The sequence below is a fragment of the Phocoena sinus genome, chromosome X (assembly GCF_008692025.1).
Source record: "Phocoena sinus isolate mPhoSin1 chromosome X, mPhoSin1.pri, whole genome shotgun sequence".
NCBI classification, from domain to species: domain Eukaryota; kingdom Metazoa; phylum Chordata; class Mammalia; order Artiodactyla; family Phocoenidae; genus Phocoena; species Phocoena sinus.
This window is the reverse complement of record NC_045784.1, coordinates 124,040,222-124,067,089: the sequence shown is the minus strand read 5'-3', so window position 1 is coordinate 124,067,089 and position 26,868 is coordinate 124,040,222. Positions and strand designations below refer to the sequence as shown.

At 37.6% G+C, this 26,868-nt stretch overlaps 1 pseudogene; it reads right to left on the bottom strand.

Moving 5' to 3' along the window:
* Nucleotides 1-6,875: 6,875 nt before the first annotated feature.
* Nucleotides 6,876-26,868, bottom strand: part of LOC116747218 — a 141,580-nt pseudogene continuing 121,587 nt past the window's right edge.

Below are 26,868 nucleotides of genomic sequence, written 5' to 3'. Positions count from 1 at the left end.
ACCTCACATTATAATAATAAAAGTAAAGGTGTGAGAGATCAAAATCAACTGTGATTAAAAATTTCCGAGCTGGGGGAAATCTCAAATGTTTCAGTTCTACTCCCCACAAGTACAAATGTAGGGGGATTTCCCCTCCACTCACTAGGGGTCCAGAGACCTATACATTTTTCTAATTCTTGCAGATGTTCCGGGACTTTGCAGTGAAGGTTCAGCCTAGGGCCATCAGATGGACACCTGGAAAAGTTTTTAGGCTCAGGCAACTGTCCAACTAGATTAGTCAGTGGAGGAGGCACTGACTGCTGACCAAGTGTGGTCCTCATCAGAATTATGGTGGGTGAAGGGGAAGAGATGGAAATCATTATGCCAGGCAACAAGAAACCAAAAGAGAAGGAGAGAAAAAGCAAAGATAGAGGATCTGAATAATAGAACTAGTAAGTACAAACTGGTATAGAGAAAACTTACCCTCCACAAGTAGAGGATACACATTATTTTCAAGCACTCAAGGAATAGTCTCAAAAGTTTACCATGTACAAGTTTACAAAGAAAGTCTCAGAAAACTTTAATGAGTTAATATCCTACAGGCTGTGTTGTTTGACTATAATAAAATTAGGTCTTTTAAAGGATAGCTTAAACACCTAACATGCTTAGAAACGGAAATCATACTACCTAATAATCCTTGGATTAAAGGAGAAATAATAAAAATGAGATACTCCTAACATGAATTAGCAGTAGAAGATTTGTGACTTGTAGCTAACACAGAACTCTGTGAGAAAACTGCTGCTCTAAATACGTTTATCAGAATTCAAAAAAGTATACTGAAGACAAATAAGCCTTGTGTTCAATTTAACAAGCTAGAATGAAGGGCAACAGACTAAATGTGAAAGAAACCATAAAGGAGGAAATAGATATAAATAAACAAATGAGGAAATACAGACCAAAAATAAAGAATAATTATAAAATCAAGAAATGATTACTTTAAAAGATTCACAAGATAAACCACGGGAGACATCAGGAGAAAAAGAGCCAAGACTAAAGCAAAATATGAATGAGAAAAGTAAAAATACTATAGCAATTGAAAAAGTAACGAAGTAATATTATGAATTACTGTATGCCAATAAGCTTGAAGCCCAAGAAGAATGAGCATACTCCTGGGGGAAATAATAGAAATGGCTACATTTTGCAGAGAAAAACCTGAAAAGGCCAATTGTTTGGGAGACTCTTACTTGTTCTAGTATAACTTTTTATTTTATTTTACTTTATTTTTGGCAGCGCTGTGTGGCATGTAGGATCTTAGTTCCCCAACCAGGGACTGAACCCGTGCCCCCTGCAGTGGAAGCATGGAGTCCTAACCACTGGACCACCAGGGAATTCTCTCTGGTCTAACTTTTAAACACATTTAGCCTCACTCACTTCTCGCCAGGAGGAGACAGGGATTTCTTTGGTTAAACTGTAAGAAGCAGTGGGGCATGCTTCACCCGGCCCCTTCTGATCCACTCACCTTTCACAGGATCAACCTACCAGCTGAATGATGAATTCTGATCTGCCATGTAGTAAGGAGTGGAGCAAATTCAGGGGTGAATTATTAGCACGTCTGCTTGGCCAGAGATCTAAAGTCACAACTTGCAGTCAGCTTTATCTATGTCTCTCTGATGCATACGTATCTACCAATAGGTTCCAAACTCGGAAAGGGAAGAAATGGGTATTATTAATTAGCCCATCTCACAAATCCAAATGCCTGTAACTATTACAGAAATAAAACAGTCATCAGACTCACCCTTGTCCACTGCTCCACATACAGGAAAGCCCTAGATCTATATAGCTTTAGAGATATATTGTACAAAATGTTCAAGGAACAGATAATTCCACCTCTCACACAAGCTGTTTCAGAATATAAAAAATGAGAGAAACCTTACCAACCCATCTTATAAGGCTCGTATAACCTTGGTTTCATAGCTGAGATAGAACAGATCATACAATGAAATTTAAATGCTATCTCCCTTATGAACATAGATACAAAACTGTAAAATAATATATGATAATAGGATAATGCATCATAATCAAGTAAGATTTGTCTTAGGAATAGAAGACTGATTTAAGATAGGAAAATATGTCTGTGTGATCCCCCACCCTAAGAAGATAAGGAAAACATTCAATTTAAATACTCATCTCAATGGGGAGATCAAAAGCATTTGGTAAAGACACATGATTTTTTACAAAGTGCTTTCCAGAACCTAAGAATAGCAGGAAACTTCTTTAACATGATGTAGTCCCTGTAGCAAATAAAACAAAATAAAACCCAGAAAACCTTCTCCTAATTACTATAACTCATTAGGCACATAAATTTCAGGATATCCATGTCTGATATTGTCTCTACATTCAACCTAGTACTAGAGGCCATGACCAATGAAATAATACCCCTTCAAAATGAAAGGTATATGATAAAGATATCACCACATACCACATGGTACAGGAACTCTATGTGGAGGATAACACAAGTATTGAACATAAATCCTTGATATTTATCCAAAGCATATCAAAGTTCACTAACAAAGAATTAGTATCCATAAAATACAAAGGAATGGTAAAACCAACATGAAAAAGAGAAGAAATCCGATAGAATGAGAAACATTATTAACCAAAAAACAATTTACAGAATAGAAAATCTAAATAGCTGAATCACTAGTAATCATAGAAGTGAAAGGAGATTACACTATTTACCAATCAGAGTTTTTTAAAATTAAAAGTCGGGTAATACTAAGTGTCTTTGTTATCACTTGCTGTGTAAAAAATTACCCCAAAACTTAGTGGCTTGAAACAACAGAATCTATTACCTCAGAGTTTCTATGGATCAAGAATATGGGCGCAGCTTAGCTAGTCCTCTGGCTCTGCATATCTTATAAGGCCACCTCATCTCAAATCTCAGTTGGGAAGGATCTGCTTCCCTAATTGGGTGTTGGTAGCACGCAGCTCCTTGTGGGTCGTTGCACTAAAAAGCTCAGGTCCTCAGGAGCTGTTCCTTGATATGTGAGTCTCTTCACTGAGCACCACACAATATGCTTTCATCAGAATGAGAAAACAAGGGGGCAAGAGAGACTGTCAGCAACAAAGTTCTAGCAGAGGAAACTTAATCATGTTAATCACATCCTATGACTTTTGCTGGCTTCTATTGATTCAACTCATTAGAAGCAGGACACCAGGTACAGCCCACACTCAAGGAGAGTGGGTTACACAAGCATGTGAACATCAGGAGGCTGGGATTATTGGGAGTCATATCAGAAGTTGCTTCCACACTGTGTATTGATGACTATGCAGGGAAACAAGTAATAATATAATTCTATTGGGAAAACAGACTGCTACTGTCACTCTGGAGAGCAACCTGGCAATATTTAGAAAACAATATTGCTTATAGACAATGTTTGTGTCCCTCCAAAATCCATATGCTGAAACTCTAGTCCTCTAGATGTGATGGTATTTGGAGGTGGGGCTTTTGGGAGAAAATTAAAGTTGGATTAGGTCATGAGGATGGGGGCCTTATGATGGGATTAATGCCCTTAGAAAAAGAGGAAGACACAGGAGATAGCTGTCTCTCTCTTTGTGTGTACACACTGAGCTAGGCCATGTGAGGACACGAGCAGGAAGAGGGCCCTCACCAGAACCCAACCATGCTGGCATCCTAATCTTGGCCTTTCAGCCACCAGAACTGTGAGAAGTAAATGTTTGTTGTTTAAGCCACCAGTCTATGGTATTCTGTCCTAGCAGCTCAAACGGACTAAGGATATCTATGACCTAGAAATTCTATTCCTGAGCGTATATTACAGAAAAATATATGCAGAAGTCCATAGGGAGCCATGAATGAGAATGCCCCTCACAGCAATGTTTCTGGCAGTGGGGTGGAGAGCCAACACAGATGTCCCTCCAAAGAGGAAGGAATGGACAGGTTATACTTGGGATATTCGTTCTAATGGAATATGATGCAGCATTAGAAACAATTAGCTAGAGATACATATAGCTACATAAGTTGAACTTAAAAGCATAAGGTAAGAAACAGAACAAGGTCTATGGCACAATGCACCATATTCTCACACACACACACACACACACACACACACACACACACACACACTTCATAAGGCTATATGTTTCACAAGAGTACAAACATATACGAGGGCATGATTCAAACACATCCGAGTAGGTGCCTAATTGTGGGAAGGAAATGAGTGTTGGACTCTAGGATGAAAGAAAGATAGAAAAAATGTAGGAGAAAGAACCTTGTCAAACTCAATGATGACAATATGGCCAGAGTCCAAGAATAGAATAAAAGAAAAAATAAAAGCAACCTTCATGAGTGGGCAGTTAATTCTAATCCCTGCCTTTAAGTTGCAGAGCTGGCAGAAGATAATTTAATCAAAATCAGCAGGCTTTAATGCCAGATGCTCTAGGTAGGGAGATGTTTATTCATGGGAGCTGTCTTTTTGTTAGTTTGTAAGATGATTCGTATCTCCACCAATATTTAAATTCGGCCATATAGCTTTTGGAGGGATCTTAAGTAAGATATCCAAAACTCTAGCTGATAATTAAGGGTGGGAGATCTCAGAATAAACCACTGAGTAGGGGTGGCCTTGGAGAATAGCTTGGAGGAAAGGTTTGTTCTCTACCATGTGCACCACCACAACTGAACATAGGGATATGAGGAGGGGTGGCAGTTCGGCTTGGGAAGACTCTCCTCTCTAACTGAGCCATCCTGGCCTCATCATCATCCCCCACCCCCACCCCGCCCCAGGTGTCAGGAATGGTTCTTGGAAACGTCTGAGCTACATCAACAGACGTGTCACAAGGGCTGCTTTGTGATGGCTAAGTCCCTCCTTAGCCACCATTGGCTAAGGGTATGGCCCCTTCATCGTCCTGGGGAGCTGTATATATAGCGTGGTCAGTAGGCCTGGAGTAGACCACTGGTAGGCTTCAATACAGCTGAGGTGTGCAGGAGGCTACTAGAGCCTAATACAGATATGGATCGAAAACCCTCAAGAACCAAACGGAGGAGGATGAATGAGGCTCCCTATAACCTCAGACCTAGACGTGGTGGCAACGTAAGATGACCCTACCCAAGCTGTTTTCTTCATGGATTCCCTCTCCCCCAAGAATCCTACCCTCTCCCTGCCTGGCACAAACCCCCTCCTCAGCCCTGACCCCTTCTCATGAAGTCTCCCTTTCCAACAATAGCCCATCTTCTTCTCCCTAATCCAATGTCCTTCTGACCTCACTCTGTTGTCCTTCCAGGTGCTGAAGACAGCCAGGACCGTAAGGAAACCCCTTCAAAGGAGTCTGAATAAAAAAGCTTCTGAGAAAGCTGTCAACCCTACAAGACAGCATAAGAAAGCTACAGGGCAAACACTCTCCAGCTCTTCTCACAGGCTGGATGAAAATCAAAATAATGCAGAGCAGAACCAAGAGGCCGTGCAGAACCAAGAGGCCGTGCAGAACCAAGAGGCCGTGCAGAACCAAGTGCTGTGCAGCAACACCCCTCCAAGCGAAGAGCTGGTGAGCCAGTAAAGTTCAGGGGGAGGCCAGAGACCTCAGAAACATCTGCCAAGTCTGAGGTCTGAGAAATGGCCAACTGTGTAGACATGGAATTTTACAGCATCAGGGTACACGGATGCTAATTAAATAAAATCAACTTGTGAAAATTTCTGTGTGTTTCTGCGAGTTCTCTCATGGTGGGAGCAGGGAAGGAAGGGAAGAGGCAGGTGTGTGAGGAGGGAGGGACATTGAGTCCTGCAAGGTTGGGGGGCATACTGGCAGAATCACAGTTAACCAGAGAGTGGGGATAAGGAATGGGTCAGGGCTGAGTGCCGAAGATAAATTTCCTACTTAACACTTGAACCCACAGGCAAGGTGGAAAGGGGCTTGGCGTTTCTGTCTTTGGGGTAGGGAGCTGGACGAGGGGCACGACAAAGTGTACATTGCCAGAACCTATGTGGTCTGAGGGGTGTAGATGGCAGTATCATCCCAAGAAATAGACAAATCACTTCCAGGCCACCTACGTCATAGAAGTGTTTGCTACATCTCACCCTACGATGCCAGCGACTAAAGGTCCTCCAGAGGGCCAAAAATCTCACCCTACTAAAAGTTATCGAAAGCACCCTGAGGACTAAAATAATGGTGAATGGAAGCCACAAACTCAACACTGATCAGCCCACTTTCTAAAGAAACTTAAGGTGGAGCAGTGGCTTCCCAAGGGCAGGGAAGTAAGAGCTGTCTGCTTTCAGTACAGGCAGCTGTCTACAAAGAATTCTAAAACAACATAATCTCCCCTCCAAATATCTTTTATCTCTATTCCTTCCAAAGTTGTTGTTGTTTTTTCTCTGAAGAGACTATCCTTTTAAGTGGTTTTATTGAAGTATAATTAACATATAATACATTGCACATGCCTAAAGTGACCGCTGAATGAGTTTGGTCAGATGTGTATACTTGTTAAACCATTACCACAATTCTAAGTGTGAAAATACCCATCACCCCCATAAGTCTCCCCTTACCCCCTGACAATTGCTTCCTCTTGTCCCTCTCTGCACCCCCATCCTCAGATAACCACTGATTTGCTTGCTGTCTCCATAGATTACATGTTCTAGCATTTTATATAAATGGAATCAGTATGTACTCATTTTTATCCAGCTTCTGTTACTCAGCATAGTCAATGTTCTTGTGTACATCAATATTACATTTCTTTCTAATATTATGATTGTCATTTTGTTGAGAGTTTAGTAGCATTTAAATGATGCCACAAACTTGCTTTAATTTTATTTAAAAATTAAGATCATTGTCAAGCCATGTGCAGTCATAAGAAATAGAAAGATACCTTATACCCTTAACCTAGTTTCTCACAGTGGTAACATCTTGCATATCTATAGGACAATATCACAATCAGGAAACTGAAATTGTTTTGATCCGTTTACCATATTCAATTTCAGCAGTTTTACATGCACAAGTCTGTGTGCTTGTGTGTATGGTTCTATGCAATTTTACCACCTGTGTAGTTTCCTGTGATTATCACCACTACAGTCAAGATACAGAAAGTTTCCATCACAAGGATCTGTCATTCTACTTATTTATAATCACAACTATCTCCCTCTCTCCATGACCCCTGGAATCAGTAATTTGTTCTTCATGTCTATAATGCTGCCATTAGAATGTTAAGTAAATAGAATCATTCAACATATAACCTTTTGTGATTGGCTTTTTACATTCAGCATAAATCCCTTGAGATATATTCAAGTGGTTGTGTGTATCAATTTTTTTTTTTGCTTTCTTTATTGGTGAGTAGTATTCTATGGTATGGATGTACCACAGTTTAACCATTCATTTATTGAAGGACATTTTCGTTGTTCTTATTTTTTGACTATTACGAATTAGGCTGATATGATCGTTCCTGTATAAGTTTTTCTATGAACTTAAAGTTTTCATTTCTCTGAGATAAATGCCCACGAGTACAATTGCTGGGTCATATGGTAATGGCATATTGAGTTTTGTAAAAAAGTTCCATACTTCTCTCCAGAGTGGCTATACTAGTTTACAGTCCCACCAGGTCTTTTGCACTGTCACCAGCATTTGTTGTTATCATTTAAAAAATTGTTTTAAGTGATTCTGGTTCATGTATAGTGATATCTCATTGAACTTTTCATTTGCAATTCCCTGATGGTAAATGTTGAACATCTTATGTGCTCATTTGCCATCTGTATATCCTCTTCACTAAGATTTCTATCCATGTCTATAGGCTATTTTTTTTTTAACACTGGCAAAATCAGGCTTTCATGAATTTGAACACAAGGCACAGGTTTCCAGGTGCACAGAAATACATCTCCATTTTACGACTGCTTTTTAAAAATCTCAATCTTTTATGACAGTGATAAAAGAACAAATTGTTTCTTACTTAAGCAACAAGACCTTCCTTACTATGACCTTATGGGCTTTTGTTAAGAGCTGATCATCTGAATTTCTAGGACTTCTTGCTATATATATATAGTATGTATATTATTTCCTTTCTACACCCACCTACCACTAGCTGGTTGTTGCCTCCGAGACCCTGGTGAGTTTTTCTGTGGTTAAATGATGTTTTAGTTTCTGTATAAACACAGAGCCTCTTTGTTGTCTTCTATATATAATATTTTCTTCCTCTGTGTTTCATTACAGTCCCTTTAGGCTTTTGTTTACTCTTCATGAAATAAACGTGGATGCTCGATGCATCCCCTACTTACAAGATGCTGGATCAGGATTCCTATACTTGACATTTAGGATGATCTATTAGGGGCTTATAATGTACATTTCCACTCCTACTACAAATGCAATGGTCTGCCTTATGACAGAGTTATTAACTTTTCTTTATTGTATCACTCCATCCATTTTTGGTCCTTTCCCACAGGGTATGGCAACAGAGTCCAGTCCTTCTAGTATACTATACAACATGTAAGTTTTAACAGTGTATTTAGCCTATAGCTGTCGGTGGTGGGTAGCACTGAACTCCTGAACCTCCCAATCCTAGATCCAGTTGATATTTTCAAACTTAAAGTCATATAAGACAAGAGAAAATTCTACAGCCATACCATAGTGAGGTTTCTGGGGATATTTCTCTATGTTCAGCAGATTTATCAATAATCTCTGGCTTCTCCATTCCTTTGGCAATCAGAAAAAGACAGCCATCGTACAGCGGACTTGACGATAAAGGAACACCTGGCCACTCACTTCACATTGACATAACTAGAAAGGTTCTTGTCCTTTCCCCTCACCCAGGCTCTGGACTCCTAGCTGTACTTGAGCAGAGAGAGTAGTCCACTGAAAATTAATCACTCTGTTGGCTACATGTATTTTACACAAGTTCCTGAAATCTTATGTGTCGTCCTATTTCTGAGCTGTATAATTCATGGTTACAATATCTAAATCAGCACAAAGGGAAAATGGCAGTAAGTCTGCTCATGATAGCTGAACCTAGCACTGAAGCTGGGTTCTACAGGGGCCCAGGCCAGTAGAGAGAAGTCTGGAGGGAGCACCTGATTGGAAATGTGGGCATAATGAATCTCTTTAGCAGCATCGTTGACCCCTTTCAAATTAAAATTCTCTGAATCCCTGCCCCTTGGAAAGTAAAAACAAAGGTCAAGAGAAATCACCTGTCCAAAGTCATTTAATGTCTTTGTTTGTTCACCCACATCAGTGAGGGTTGGAGATCTGCCTGTTTTCTCCTAGTCTAGTCTCGGTTAAGCCTCAGTTTCTGTTCAGTAGTATTGTGTTCTCCTGACTGGCAAAGCCTTGGTATCCCTAGTCCAGACCAGACAGACTAATGTTAGGGCTGCATGTCTTTGGTCATGAGCACTGAAATTAAAAAAAAAAAAAAAAAAAAAAGAGCACACTTAGCATTTCCAGTTCCTGAAGAATTTTCTCTAATATTTGAATTCTTGTTGTTGGCCTGTTCCTTTTTAAGCCGTTGCATCTCCTTCTCCAGTTCTTGTACTCTTATTAGGAGTTTTTCGGTCTGGTTTCTGTTTATGTCATTTTTAGCAATGAAATGATAACCCCAGAAATAAAGGAGCCATACAGGTCCGACCCATCTGCTTATCGTGGGCCACTGCTATAGCCCATTTTCTAATTGGATTTTAAAATTTTTTCACTGTTGAATGTCAAGAGCTCTTTACATGTTTCAGATACAAGTCCTTTGTCAGGTAATGTGATTTATATTTTTTTCCCAGTCTGTAGCTTATGTTTCATCATCATTATAGCACGTTTCACAAAGCAAAAGTCATAATTTTCATGAGGTCCAGTTTATCAATTTTTTCCTTTTATGGATCATGCTTTTGGTGTCTAAGGACTTTTCACCTGGTCTTAAGTACCAAGCATCTTCTCTAAGATTATATAGTTTTACATTTCAATGTGTGATATTTTTTCATTTCTGTATAAGGTATGAGATTTGGGCCAAGGTTTTTTTGTTGTTATTTTGTTTTGTTTTGTTTTTAAACTATGGATGTCCGATTGCTCCAGGACAATTTGTTAAAAAGGGTACTCTTACTCCTTGAATTGCTTTTTCATTTTTGTCAAAAATAGTTAGGAATATTGGTTTGAGTCTATTTCTGGGTTCTTTATTCTGTTCCATTGATATATGTGTCATCCCTCAGCAAACACCATGCTGTCTTCATTATTGTGACTGCATAGTAAACCTTAATACCAGGTATGGTGACTCTTTCCACTTTCTTCTTGTACTCTCTTTGTAGTTTTGTTATCAGGGTAATCCTGGCTTCATAAAATGAGATGTGAAATGTCCTCACCCTCTTTGATTTTGTGATAAAGAGTAAATGCCAATGTATAATCTCTAACTGTTTGGTAGAATTTTCCAGTGAAATCATGTGGACATGGGTATTTCTTTTTCAGAACTTAAACTACAAATTCAATCTCTTTATTGGTTATAGGACTAATTACATTGCCTATATAACCTTTTGGGGGGTGGTGGTAATTTGTGGTATTTCAAAGAATTGATTCATTTCTTGTAATTTTTCACATTTATCAGTTAACAAGAGTATCCACTTATTATCCATTTAACTGACTGCAGGATCTGTGATGATAGTCCCTGTTTCATCTCTGATATTTGTCGTTGTTTTCTCTAATTTTCTCTTTGTCAGTCTTTCCAAAGTTTTGTCAATTTCATTGATTGTTTTGAATAGAGAAAATCAATGGGGAAAAACTATTTTATTCTTCCTTTCAATTTTGTTGATTTCTGCTCTTTATTATTTACTTCCTTGTTTTGGGTTTATTTTCTTTTTTTCCTATCTTCTTTAGGTAAGAACTTAGGTCTCTGATTTGAGACCTTTCCTTCTTTCTAATGTAAGCATTTAATGCTATAAATTGCTCTCTTAGTGGTACGTTAGCTGCATTCCACATATTTTGATATGTCTTTTCATTTTCATTCAGCTCAATGTCTTTTTAAAAAAATTTTCCTTGCGACTTTGTCCTTGACCCATGGATTATTTATAAGTGTGTTTAATTTCCAATTGTTTAGAGATTTTCCTGTTGTCTTTCATATTTACATATTTCTAGTTTGATTCCGTCATGCTCAGAAAATATGTTCTGTAGTATTTCAATCTCTTAAATTTGTTGAGGCTCATTTTATGGCCCAGGATGTACATTATCTTGGTATCAATATATGCTCTGAGGACTCTTGAAACAAGCGTGTACTCTGTTGTTGTTGACTCTTCTATATATAAATTAGATCCTGTTGGTCATTGTTTTGTTCAGTTATTCAATCTTTGCTGACTTTCTGCCTAGTGGTTCTATCAGTTGCTGAGTGTTAGGTGTTTGAAGTCCAAGTATAACTGTGGCTTAGTCAATGTCTTCTTTCAGCTCTGTCAGTTTTTGCTTTGTGTATTTGGAAACTCTGCTGTTTGGTTGATACATATTCAGGACAGTTATATCTTTGTGGTGGATTGATGCTTTTATAATAATGTAATATTCCTCTTTGCCCTTAGTAGCTCTCTTTGCTATGATGTCTACTTTACCAGATACTAATATAGTCATTCCTGCTTTTTATTTTTAATTGTGGTAAAATACACATAACAAAATTTGTCATCTTAACCATTTTACGTGTGCATTTCAGTAATATTAAATCCATTTATGCAAGCAATCTCAAAAAACTGTTTTCATGGGCTTCCCTGGTGGTGTAGTGGTTGCGAGTCCGCCTGCCGATGCAGGGGACACGGGTTCGTGCCCCGGTCCAGGAAGATCCCACATGCCGCGGAGCGGCTGGGCCCGTGAGCCATGACCGCTGAGCCTGCGCGTCCGGAGCCTGTGCTCCGCAACGGGAGAGGCCACAGCAGTGAGAGGCCCGCGTACCAGAAAAAAAAAACAAAACTGTTTTCATCTTGTAAAACTGAAACTCTATACCCATTAAACAACTCCTCAATCCCCCTCCCTCCATTCAACTTTCTGTCTATGAATTTAGCAACTCTAGCTACCTCATATAAATGGAATCATACAATATTTGTCTTTTTGTGACTGACTTATTCATTTAGTATAATGCCCTCAAGGTTCACCCATGCTGTAAGAATGTGTCAGAATTTCCTTCCTTTTTTTAAGGCTAAATAATATCCCACTGCATGTATAGACCAGATTTTTAACCATTTATCTATCAATAAATACTTGGGTGGTTCCATCATTTGCCTATTGTGAATACTGCTGCTATGAGCATGGGTATACAAATGTATCTTCAAGACTCTGATTACAGACCCTTTTGTGTATATATCCTGAAATAGAATTGCTGGATCATATAGTAATTCTATTGTTAATTTTTTAAAAAACCTTCATATTGTTTTCCATATTGGCTGCCCTAATTTATAGTCCTACCAACAGTACACAAGGGCTCTGCCATCATATCCATTTCCCAGAAAAGCGATTCTGCCCCTCAATCTCTGGTGCAACCCTATTCCTTTTTTTCCCTTAATCTAGCTGAGCCAGGCTGGCATTTTGAAAAGTAATATGTTTTTTTTTTCAGAATTCAGGGAGAAAATACATAAGAATATGTTAGGAAGCAAAAACTTGCCAAGCTTGGCAAGTTCAAGTTTCTATTCCAAGTACTGTCACTTAAACTTTGCTTCCTACTCCCTCACCTCTTTGCCATCTTTTTTTTTTTTTTTTTTTTTTTTTTTTTTTTGCGGTACGCGGGCCTCTCACTGTTGTGGCCTCTCCCGTTGCGGAGCACAGGCTCCGGACGCGCAGGCTCAGCGGCCATGGCTCACGGGCCCAGCCGCTCCGCGGCACGTGGGATCTTCCTGGACCGGGGCACGAACCCGTGTCCCCTGCATCGGCAGGCGGACTCTCAACCACTGCGCCACCAGGGATGCCCCTCTTTGCCATCTTCTTCACCAAGTGTCAGCCGGCTGCTCACATCACCATCCCCTCAGAGAAATACACGGCAACCATGCTTCAACTACATGACTTGGTCTTTTTACTTGGTTTTGGTCTCCTAACAAAGAAACTACTTTTTCCAGAAGCAATTGACAAGATTATTTTTTGTTATCAGTTATCACCACCATTATGAATAATTTTATTCCCTTCCAAATTTCTGATAGCATATCTTGTGTTTTCTCTGATTCATAAACAAATTGTCCATTTTGATTATCTTTACCATGTGCCAAGGCTTGGATTGATTTTAATCTATATTTTCAATCCAATAATTTATGTTGCTAAATTTAACAATTCATTTCTCATGGTTCCTTTTGTTCTGTTTGTATTTTTCACTTTTTGAATTGCATCTTCAGTTCACTTATTTTCATTCATTCTTCTTTAATGATGAAAATTCTTTAGTCTGGATTTTCTCATATGTACAGTTTTCCCTTATTTAATAGTAATATTAGTATCTAAGTACTTACTATGTGCCACTTTTATAAATATTGGGTTGGCCAAAAGTTTGTTCGGGTTTGGCCAACCCGATATTTTACATACATTTAATCCTCCAATAACCTTATTGAGTAGGAAACTGCACAGAGGTTTTACGTTTTCTCATATTTACCCAAGATCACACAAGTAGTGGATGGCAGAGCCAGGATTGGAATTCAGGCAATCTGTCTGCAGATACAGTCCTTCAAATCACCATAATTTAAAAAACAATCTATAGCACTTCCTGTGTTTCCCTTTTCCCACAGAAAATTCTGGCTGGGACTTGGTGCCTATTTATGTCATCCTGGTACAAATCAAGATAAATAGCAATATACAATACCCTTGAGTCTTCATAAACTATTAATATCTACATTTTGGAAACCTATTTTTCCACAGGAAGACTATTTCTTTTAAAGTGTCATCATAAGTAGCTTTTTCATGGAAATCTTAATACCAAATAGCAGTTGTTGAATTAGTTTTAAAACCTTCCTTTCTCGCCACTTCTCACTTCAGACTACGTGACCCTAAAACCTTCCCTGAATACCCTCAATACATACAATATATTCCCCAGCTTTTAAGAAAAATTTCTGTTCCATAGTAAGCTCTCAAACATATTTTGAATGAATATATTATTGCATTGTGAAAAGCAAACTTTCATTGATTGGAAGTGGAGAGATATTTCCAATCTTAAAATAATTTAGACATTTTGCCACTTAAAATTAACTTCCTATCAAATCTGCATCTTGGAGAATTATGAAGCTAATGATCCAGATGTATATAGGTAATATATCCTTCAAAACATCAACAACTTTGCAGAGAAGCTAAACGAAGATTTTTGTGGTGAATAGCAGTAGAAAAGAACCTACCATTGAATGTACAGATTTATAAATCAGTTCACACATGAGATTCAGTTGAATGCGAGTAACAACTCAGCAAACATTAGCTCTTATCTTCATATGTGTATGACAAGATATGGTAAGGTTCAACACTGGTATAATTTTTCTTTTCTTTCACTTAATCTTTGTTCTCTTAGAGGGCTTATATTTGTACATTATAATGAGAGTGTGATTATTCGATGCCTTTTTAGGATACTATAACTGAAGCCAACTTATTCTATTATTATTACTACCCAAAAATTATAGCTTCCTGACATACTCTAAAAATAAAATTTCTTAAAATTACACATAGGATTGCCTAAAAACCAGTAGTTACAAGACTATTTGCAATGTTTTATGTAAATGTCTAAATGGGGAGACCTAGAGATTGATACTTCAATCACATAAAATATGTTGTGAGATTTCTTTCCTACTACTTCCTTCGTGCTGTATTGGGAAATCCCTCTGGTACCATCTAGAAAAACATTTGCTACCCTTCTTTGTCTTTACCAGTATCATTTCACTATTTGCTCTATTCCAAGCCAATACTGAACGGAAATTGAAAATGAATATACTCAAAATTAGTCCTTCAACTCATCCTTTTTTTAAAATCAGAGAGTGGACAGAACAGAAACATCAATCAATGCTAAGTCAATAACACTTGGAAGAAAATGTTCTGTTCCTGCTTCCCTAATCATCCTTCTTCTAATTACTTCCTGAACAAAGTCTGACTTTGAGGACGATGATATGACCTTCGTTTTGACTTTATCTCGAGTCAAATCAGAAGTTTCATACATTTGGTATGTCAGCTACCACTACCTGAGAAAGTCATTTTGAAAGTGGCAGTCTAAGTGATTGCCCTTAACCGAGGGCATGGAGACTGTGTCTAACCTCAGCCCAATGGACTTGTTTCCCACAGACTCACATAAGTGAAATATTTGGCTGTGGACAGTTGCTACAAATCACTGTCACCCAAACCTGTATGTTGTGGCCTGTTTCTTTCTGGCATGCAGGCAGTTATGCCTTATATTGAACCATTTTGAATTGATGGAAATTTCTTATTCATCTTATAGTTTTACATTTGAATCTCTATACTGCATTTTCTGAAAGAATATTATTCAGAACTTATCCTGAGCACTCCTGTAGTACTTTACTCCATAAATATTCTGTCAGCCAAACAATGTTCCCTGTTTTCAATACCACATCCATTATTCAGACTCAAAAAGGCACTGAAGATAAGGCTCAGCGTTCTGTGTGAATCCTGGCTTCTAGTGAGTATTGGCCTTAAACATTTCTCCTGCACTTTGTGGGCATAGGTCTGAGCTTCATCGTCCTACCAAGATATTAAAATATGCATATGGGACTTTTAAAAATCACTTTTTAACCATCATAGTGATAATTCGTTCAGAACGAGATATTTATAAAGTCTCAGCTGATCCTCCAAAAAACTATATGTCAATATGGCAAAATAGTAACTTCATGTTGGAAGAACTTAGCAAACACCAACTTAAGTGATTAAGATGAATATCACTAACAAAAGAGAAATTGACATCTAATATACCTACTGATAAGGTGCACTAAGAAGAACACAGCATCTTTTCAGTGTTATTCCTGTCACAAATGCATAACTTAAATCTATCGTGAGGAAATATCAGATAAACCAATATAAAGAGATATTCTACAAAATAAGTGGTCTTTATTCTTCAAAAATTTCAATGTCATTAAATACAAAGAAAGGACGAGGAACTGTTGTAGACTGAAGGAGATTAAAGAAACGTAACTAAATACAATGAATGATCTTAGGTGGGTCGTGAATGAGGAAATGCAACTATGAAGGTTATTATTTAGACAAGGTCAAATTTGACTATGGATTCTAGAAGGATCAGAAAACTTTTTCTGTAAAGGATCAAATATTAAATATTTGTAGACTTGTGGGTCATATGGTACCTGTTGTAACTATTCAATTGTATTGTTGTAGCCCAGAAACAGTCATAGACAAAATGTGGTTGTGTTCCAGTAAAAGTTTATTCACAACAAGCAGCAGTTGTCCATGTTTGACCTGAGACCTAAGGTGTGCAGATTCCTAAATTAGAGAATATTATTATATCAAAGTTAAATCTCCCAATTTTGGTGTTACTGTGGTTTATTGTTCTGGGAAATACATCCTAAGGTATTTAGGGATTTAGGTCAATGATTCATAATATGTGTGACTTATCCCTTAAATGGTTTTGGGGGAATAAATACTATATATTTACATACTATATGTATTATTTACACAGAGAGAGAGAGAAAGAAAACGAATGAATGAGTGAAAGCAAGAAAATGTGATGAAATACTGGTGAATTTGGTGAAGAATAAAGGAAATTCCTAGTACAATACTTGCAACTTTCCATAAATTTGAAATTGTGTAAAAATAAAGTTGAACAAAAAATCTCAATTTAAAAAATAAATGTGCACACCAGATGGATGCCTATTTTGTCATTGGTTTTCTAAACCTACATAGTCAATCCATCATTTTAAGCTGGTCTTTTCTGTCACGCATAATAGCTATACTTACATTAAATATTTTAAAAATTATTTTTAAAAATGTCTTCACTCAACATGCAATCTATCTGTGCCTCTGTTCTTGTGACTCAGAGAAATGATCTTAAACTTAGTATTGAGAGGGTATAGTAGAAAGAAATTTGTGGAGTCAGAGGATCTGAATTTGAACTTCATCAATGTTTCTTATTAGCTACATTTATAGGCAAGTCACTTAACTTCTCAGTTTATTCGTCTATAACTATGTCATAGTGTTGTTCTGAGCACTGAAATAATGAAGATGATGATGCTATAAAATCCACGAAGTGCTATGCACAAGGGAGAGTTCCCCTCATTTATAATGACTAGATTTTCTAAGCTGAAGAGCAAATGTATAATACACCACTGCATTTATGTATGTTTTTAAAACATCAGATGAATATACTTTTACGAAACCAAAAACTTTGAGACAAGATGTCAAACTAACATGGGCTTCCTCTCCAAACCCAACCAGAGGCAACGAAGAAGTCAAGATATTGACAGAACACAATCCTACACTCCACACCTGAAACAAAAGTGTGAGAAATCCTTAGAGACATATAGAAAGTGTTTGGGTCTAAGAATGGAGGGGAAATGACTAATGGAAATTGGAGAGGGTAAAGAACCCAAGGCAGGGGGATCAGCTGGGGTAGATGATTCTCTTTGTAGCCACTAATTTCCTTCACACTGTCCTGGAGAGCCCCAAGATATCGATGTGATCAAGGTGGGCTAAGTCAGACTTGGAGCTGGGAGGCACCTCTCAATTGCACTTACGAACCTAGATGTCTAGTTACTGTCCTGGCACTAGTCTGAGACCACTCAGAGCCCTCATAAAACAAAATACATATGGAAAAAGCAATGAAATAAATAAAAGCACAACCCAAAGAGTGTTCAAACCTGGATACATGGATCTGTACCTGCTATATTAATGTGGGGCAATCAAAAGAGTCTCTAATATTGAATAAACAAAAAATACCAAAGATATCCTGCTTTTTAAAAGATATACTTAAAAATAGAAAACTGTTGTGAATAAACGTATGGGGAAATAAATGAGGCACATATAAACCATAAGATTTAACAGAAACAAGTTCTTTGAACATGGTACGACTGAGGCAGGTTTTAAACATGACCACAGATTATTAGGGACTCCTTCATTCGAGAGGTGAGTGCTATTTCCCCTCTCCTTGAATCTGGGCTAGATTGGGATGGCTTCAGCAAAGAGTCTCATGGATGCCACTCTGTGTGCCTTTCGACTGAGTCATAAAAAAGTCAAGCAGATTCTGAGTCTCTAGGTCCCTCAGAATACTTGCTCTCTGGATACTTCCTCTTGGAACCCAGCTATCATGATGTGAGAAGCCTAAGCCAAATAGAGAGCCCATGTGTAGTCACTACAGTCTACCGTCCCAGCCCCAGTCATTGAGTCTTCCAATCTGAGGCCTCAAATATTGTGGAGCAGAGACAAACCATTCCTCCTGTGACTTGTCTAAACTGATGTCCCACAGCAATCTTCAACATAATAAAAATGGTTGTCTTATGTAGCAATACATAACTAAAACAAAAAAAAATTCTTAGAATAATAATAAAGGCGTGATAAAAATCTTCTGTGTCTTGAGGAAAAATACACCAAATAAACCACGCATTAACTAATAAATTCTAATGTACATGATGAGATCCTTTGACCTTAAGAACAATAGAAGTAGTATCTGTCAAAACTGTGGAATATATCTAAAGCACAACTTACAGAGAAATTTACAGTTTTGAATATTTTTATTAGACTATGTGGAAAAAATTAAAAAACCATTCAACTAATTAAGCTTGAAAAAAATATCAACAGAGCAAATCTGAAAAGAAGGTTTAAAATACAATTAAGGGCAAAGCAAATGAGACAGAAAACAAAATACTAGAGAATTAACAAAACAAAAGCTGATTCTTTGTAAAGACAAATAAGAAATATATTTATGCATTACTCACCAATATAGCTAACATAATCAGAAAAACAAAATGCAGTAAACAAAATGGAGATCAAAAAGTGAGCTCATATACTTATTACTGGGCCTGGCCAGATGATCCAGGATAAATTCCCTATTTTAAAGTCACTGATAAGAATGTTAATTACATCTGCAAAGTCCATGTTGGCCTGCAATTCAACATATTACTGAGAAAGAAGAGAGAGAGAAGGCCACAGGGGCCAAAATTCTGCCTACCACACCTCCCATGTCCACATGGGCTATCAGACTCCTTAAATTCTTCTAATGTCTATCTAAGCATCTCATCAAAAACTTCTGATCCTCTCTCATGAGGGTTAAATGTTTGTGCTGTCATCTATTGTGATTTTTTTCTTATCTTTAGATCTTTAAAAAAAGCTCTGTGTTTTACTTTTGTATGACTCTCTGCTTTTCTGTTTGGGAAGCTGAGGACCACATCTTACTTTTCTCTGCAGTATCTCCAATATCTAACATTGCAATCAGTGCCCTGTGCCTAGTCTGTAAATGTTTGCTTGGTAAGGAGACAGTGTTGCTTAATGGGCTTTTACTTAAAGCAGACCTGCGTTCAAATGATGGCACTGCTACTTATTAAGTGGATAAAGAGCTGTAGGATGTGTAAGTTATCTCAACTTTCGGTCTTACATCCTCATCCATAACATAGGGATAATGCCACCTCCCCCTTATAAATAGCCATTATTAAATGAGAAAACATAGGCACGTTAATTCTGTCCTTCAAACATTTTTGTTATCTTCTAATTATCAAGCCATGTGCCTCCTAATGGATGTTTAGCAGTAAATAAGACAAGCTGTCTCTTTCCTCATGGGGTTCACAGTCTAGAAGGGGAAATATACAGTTAAACTACTGTGTATTTTTAATGTGTGGTATATGAACCAAATTGATTCTCTTTGAGTCAGTGGCCCATATATGGGAAATACCAGTGAACTCCATGTAAATTTGCAAGCTTGCCTAGCAATATTTCCAGAGAATGCCTAGCACACTCTGTTCTGCACCTGATTGTTCTCCTCTGACCTACCACGTGTTTATCTAGTCAACTTTCACTAGTTAATGACTCTCTCCACAGTCCTTTTGGATTAACGTTTCTAGTCTACTGTCTGTTTGGTTCTTAATCTCAGCTTCAATCCTTAATGTTGCTTTGCAAATCACCCTTTTTCCCATTCTCTGCCGGAAAAGGGCTTTTCGTCCCCAAACTACAGTCAAACCCATCTCTGGGATCTGTCAGGGAGGAAATTTCCCCCTTCCCCCTCTTGAGTTCTTGTGGCTGGACTAACAGTAAAATTGATGCAAGGCAAAACAAATTTCAATTCATGCATATGGAGGGCCCATTTGGAACCTCAGAAGTGGCCAAAGTAGGCAGCTTTTATACTTTTTAGACAAGAAAAGAATACAATTGTGAGGAATTGACAGGACCAAGAAACTTAGGTTTGGGTACCTTATTAGTGAAAACTCTAAACAGAGTTTGGGCTTGGGGTGGTTTGTATATATAGGTTTCTTGGCCCCAATTCCCTATCTTTGGCAATAAGGGTGTCCTTCTACCTCCAGATGCAGGGAGAGCACCTTTCATGAGAGATTTATTTCCTGATTTCAGGGAGACATAAAGCAGGTCAGAGTGCCTCTCCTGCATTGGCTGTTTATTAAGTAACTTTAATTCAAAATACTCAATATGTCCTTGAGGCACATTTTGGGGTGGCCTACCCTGGGCCCCAGCAGACCTTTCAAGGCTTAGGGCCTCAAGTTTTATAGAGAAGTATTGACCCTTGGGACAGAAATGCAGAGTTTCCATTTCTCTTATCCTGTACGGCTTAATGGATTTTTGTTCCCTCCCCCATCCTTCCTTCCTTATTAATCAAGACAAACTTAAATTTGAACCCTTGGCTCATAGCACGAGAGAAAGTACCAGAAGATCTCATGGACTCCTTCCTCCAGGTACTCTAAGCACTGGTTTCATGTTGTTCCATCAGCCATATTTGCACCGGACAAGTTTGCCTTGTGGTCCACAGAGATGACTCCACTGAAATCTGATTTGATGTGACATTCACCATTTCTGGAGAATCCATTTGAGATGTATCCATTTGAAGAGTGTTGCTGTATTTATTTAAAAACTGAATCTGAAGATAAGGATCCCCCTATATGTCCTTCTTAGAATTCAGTGTCAAGAAAACAGGTGTTTGGGTAGCTTTGCTTCTTTTCACCAGAAAATCACACAACATTATCCAGTGGGTCCTGCTTCTTGTTTGGGCTGCTAAATTGATTGCTCAGTTTCTGTACTTCATTCATTCCAGAGTCCAACCTGATTCTCTCTGCCCTCTTTTAAAATAGGTTCTCACATGTATATGAATTTGTATTTGTGCGTACTCTTATTTTTTTGCATTTTAACTGCACTTATCAAGAAATATTTTCATATTGTATCTTAATCCTTTTAGAATTAGGCATGTTGTAATTTATAAGTAATTTAAATCTCTTAAATATCATCTGGAAGATGAGCTCTTGCCATGCTGAGCCCTCAGATAAATATGCACAACATTTCAGCAAATCTGCCAAGTCATAAGGTATGGATCCCGTTTATAGTCCAAATTGATACTTGTTCCCACAAAGAAATAAGTGATTTAAAAGTACTAAGCTCTTTATAGCCAATCTCAGGATACAAAAAAAAAATACAGATTCATGAGCTCATTCTTCAGTACTGAGTTTTGAAATATTTTGGCTAAACTAGACAGCTCTATACAACGTAACTATGAGGATTGAAATGGTGCAAATAAAATGATGTATAAAGCAATTTATTCCAAATGAACCTGCAGTGCCTGCCTAGGTCTTTGCTCTTTTGAGCGTTTGATCTTCATACCTGAAATGACTTAGGCTGCACATTAATAAGGTTTGGCCTAAAACTATACCCTAAAACCCTAGCCAGGGGTAAATGCAAATACTACTAAGCACAGGTTTCAGCACCCCCTTGCTATGTTTCTGGAGATGAGAGGCATTACGAATCTTAACCAACTATTAGTTCGTTATTTTTTTCAAAATATATGTTGAGCCCTAATATCTAAAATAAGAAAAAGCAAAACCACCTGATATGAAACACAGATAAGAGACCCTGAACCCTAATGCCAACAGGTCCCGGGTTTGGCCATCTCTGTTCTGATGGCTCACTGTTCTTGATGTATCTGGTACTTCTGGGAAGAATGCTGATTGATCAGAGAACTCAACCCAGCACCCAGGAATTCGTATGTTCATGTAGACATTAATATGTAAGACAGAAACCTGAAAAATATTTAAAGTTATTTGACATCTCTGAATCTAAATTTAAAAAGTGACTGGCTTATAGGATTAAATGAAGTACCGTGTATATTGAAGCACAGAAGATGTTTAATTATTTTTAGGAGAAAATAAAAATAAAACAATATTCGGCAAAATTTGTCATTAAATTATAGAGAGGTTACAGTTAACATCATAATTCACCATTATTTTTCACTGTAAGGTTAAAAACCACTAAATATGAGCTGAAATTATTTTCTGGTTTTATTGAGACATAATTATATAATATATAAAATATATAAATATAATACATAAATATTGTATATATTTAAGGTATACAATGTGATGATTTGATATCCTATATATTGTGAGATGATTATCACAATCAAGTTAATTAACACATCCATCACTGTGATGAGAAAAGAGCTATTTTGAGTCGCTGCCTAGGTATTTTACAGTATGACAACCCTGCTCACACCCAAAGTCTGGACATTTAGATAAGGATCTGAGTTTAGGATTACTGCCCCAAATTCCTGCTTTGATTTTCCTGGAGCATCTTTTAAAATAATCACTTAGAGTTGAGCCCACAAAAAGACAGTGACGTCTGCCCCAACCATCTTGTAAGTAAATTTGAATTAAACATTGGAAACACATGCCAATTGTCCCTGGAGAATTTTCACATGGAATCCACAACACGCAATGTGAATCATCAAGAATGTAACCACTGGGTGTCCACCTCATCCAGGCAGATAAAGGGTCATTATGTCCATTTTCCCCAGAGCTTCAGTTTTTGTACATCACTTCTAACCCCACCCCATCCCCGGTATACGTGGGCAATTATATGGTCTATAGCATAACTCCGATATATTCTTGTCCCTTTATGCTGTAGAGACGACTCATCCTCCTTCTTTATTGGGCATCCCCTAGTCTGAGGTGGAGGGTAACCACTGAACTGCAAAGTTTGAAGAACAGTGAGTGACAATGAATTCTAATCGCACAAACAAAGATGAGGACCCAAGCAGAATTCAAGATAGTACAAAGGAAATATATAGCAGCAGAAGGCACTCAATTATATTTCAACTTGTTGGAAAGATGGGCATCACCTTTCTGGTGGTCCTGCCACTTGGTACTAATAAAACAGAGCAGTAAGCATTCCCCATCAGCCCATACTGCAGCCTGCTTTATGTCAACCCTTGCTGCCTTTTGTGTTCATTAAACTTCAGGAAGCAAATACAAACACATAAAATGCTTTCGGATAGCCTCCCACTTTGCCATTTGGAACCTAGATGTTTCAGTCACCTCTCTCTGCATCAGCTGACATGTAGTGCAATGAACAAGACCAGATGCAATAACAAATTGAGAAAAAGAACCCAATAAAACTCTTGGCATTTGCTTTGGGCTGCCTGTTCTTTGGCAATAGCAGATGACAGCCTCTGTGCCTAGTTTTTAAAAACTCCTTAAGAGCTCTAACAGAAGCTATGGTGGACAAGGAAAACACCAGGAATCGATCAAGGTTTGCATCCATTCTGCTTTGTTTCATGTAAAATGCACACTGGAAAACATGCAAAGATCCTTTTTGCTTTAATCCTAATATGCTATCGAGTGATTGAAATTACCCACCTTCTGGTTGGGACCATAAAATCAACAACCCAGAGAGGAGAGGTTTTATTTGACAACTGCACTACTAAAAGATCTATGAAAAATATTAAGAACAAGTACGTTTTTATACTCATAAAAAGGCAGTGAAGAAAACTGCAAAATCACTTTTTATTTCTTGCCAAGGGCAAGAAAACATAAGCATAAAGAGCAAACCAACCACAAACAGCATGGATACCACTCTACATTCTTCATGTTTATGCAGCATGTAATGAAAAAGGCTTTCCAGAAATACAAACTGTAAATACATCTCAGAGAAAAATGGAAATGAGAAAAAAAGCTAAGGTATTGTTTTGTATATGGATCTCACTTTTCTTCCTTGCCTCTATCTTATCTGCCTTCCCATCAAAGGAGAAAAACCACAGAAGTGACAGTAAATCTTTTTGAAGAGTTCTAGTTAATCTAAAGAGTTGATATTTCTTAATGACAGTGTTAAAACAAAGATAAGCCGGGCAGCATGATGTAGGTTAAACATTCCCAAAGCAAAAGAGATTCAGTGAGAGGAGGGAGGTCAGGGATTTCAGGGCTGAAAATGTCCTGGTTAGGGGCCTATGCAATTGGTCTATCAAAAAAAGGCAAGGTCAAGGAGAAACTCAGTTTTCCACAGGTAATTTATAAAACATGAAAGTGAGCATTCTGCTTACTTGGATGTGTAAGTACTATCAGCCTTTATAAATTTAAAGTATGGCTTAATGAGCTAAGCAGCATATTAAATCAAGAATAACATAATTCTTCTAGATTAATGATAAATTTCAATATGCCTCTAAGGGAGGGGAAAAAATGCCTTTAAAAGATCTACATAAAATATTTTCTTAGCTGAAGCTGCCACTGAGTTGGATAATCCAAATGTGTTCTCGGATATGGGGACATATGTATTTGTATAGCTGATTGACTTTGTTATAAAGCAGAAACTAACACACCATTGTAAAGCAATTATACTCCAATAAAGATGTTTAGAAAAAAATGTGTTCTTGCAATTGACATGCTACGCTTCACATTATAGTGACTATTTAAACAAATTTTTACCTTGATTTTGAGAAAACAAATGTGGTTTATTTCTATATTGATAAAATGCAGTTTTACTTCTAAATAAATGGTCTCTTATCCTGCTTTCTCCAACTCTTGTTTAAATGTTAAATAAATGTAAAAAATAGTTTCAAAGATGGTTAGCTCTGCCATCTTCCCACTCCTTAACTCTTTTATCAACCTCCAGGGTGGAAGGGTGGGAAAGTGGGAAAACATTCACATGAAAATGAATGGACCCACTAGTGTCTAATATTGGACACTGGTGACACCCTTCTCTGGGCTTCCCTTTCTTCTATTGCAGCAATAGCTCTATTTTCCTGTTGTGCTTTAAAATGTCAGGTTTTTTTTTTTTAACGGGACTATAAAAATCCAAATGCATTCACTGGAAAAAAATATATGGAGCTTTATATAGCTAAATCTTATTAACCACTTATGCGGTAGTCACTGACCTAAACTATGTACTCACTTATTTCTCATTTAATCCTTACAACAAACCTAAGAGGTATGTGCCCTTTTCCATTTTACAGATGATAAAATTGAGGCAAAGAAAGATTAAGACATTTATACTATATGGAAATAAAATGGGAAAAAAAAGGACCCTGGGCTATGTGCTGTGAAAGGATCGAAAAATGTTATAATCTATTAGACAAAATATATTATGACATTTATATACAAATATAGACACAAAGACCTATAGTATAAAAGAATGAAATAATAGTTATAGAGATATAAACCAACAGATTCCAGTCTAATTTAGGCAACTGCTTAGTCAACCAGGTGCATGCACACACACGTACACTAACACACTCAGGTCCTTTATGTAATGAGGTGGGTATACATAAATAATTGTGAATGAAGAGGAAAAAGGAATGGGAGGATATTAAAGCAAGGAGGCAGACTGGCATATTGTCAAATGACAAAAATAATGCAAATGAGTAACAGATTTGATGTTCTTTATTCAAGGGAAAATAATCCATGGATTGGGGGAGTACAGTGCCCCCAAACAGTGGAGCACTGTTTCGGAGGGATTTGAGCCAAGAGCCAGTTTTACAGAGCATTAGAAAAGGCAACATGGAAACAGGGCATGACTAGCTAGGAGGTTGGGATTTCCTTACAAGGCTAGTTGGTCCTGTTTTCTAGGGTGAGTTGAACTAGCTAAAACTGAACTGGAAGTTTGTGATTGTTGTATGTTAGGTTTCCCTAGACAGGTGTTTCCTGTAAGCACAGGCTGATGTGGCTTTAGATTTGTGACGTGGACAGGGCCACTTAGGTGGCCTCCATGTTGAGGGTCCTGATATACGGATTACTGTTTACAGACCATATGGTCCAATGCAATTGCTAGAGCTGGGCTAAGATTTATCTCTAACAACACAGTGACCAAAAGGGGGTAAGAGTTAAACAACAGCACTACTGACATTTTTGACATGACAATTTTGTGTCTTTCAAGTCTATTCTGTGCACTTGCAGGACATTTAGCCACTGTCCTCTAAGTCATAGGGTAGTTGATTGTAGCAGCCCCCAGTCTTTATGACAATCATAATGCCTCCACACATTTCTAAATTCTCCCACTTGAGGACCACTGAGTTACAGAATTCACATCGTTCACCACCTTCTATTTAGAAAACAGTAATCAATTACTTTAGATCAGATTCTCAGTGCTGACTTTTTTTATAATAATGTTACTTCAATGTGTATAAACAAAGCTAAGTATAAACTTGTTTTGATAACTCATAGTACTATAAAACACAGTAAAATTTATAATTAAATGACAACAAAATCATAATATCTATGGAAACAAAAGCACTCTGTAAAACACATATAATGATACTGACTGTCATGGCTTGCGTCTTTGAGCTTTGTAATACCTATGTTATCAAGGATTGTATGATGTCACAATTCTTCCCATCATTTTTCTACTGTCAAGCCATTTTCAACTCACTTTGTACAACATGTCATTGCATAATTTGGCCTTCATTGGTGCAAATACATCACTTAGATATGAAACGCACACCTAACGTTTCATCGCTAGTTCAAGGCTAAGTAGTAGTACTTGGAGCCAACACAATTACAAAACTAAACACAGGCCCTGAAA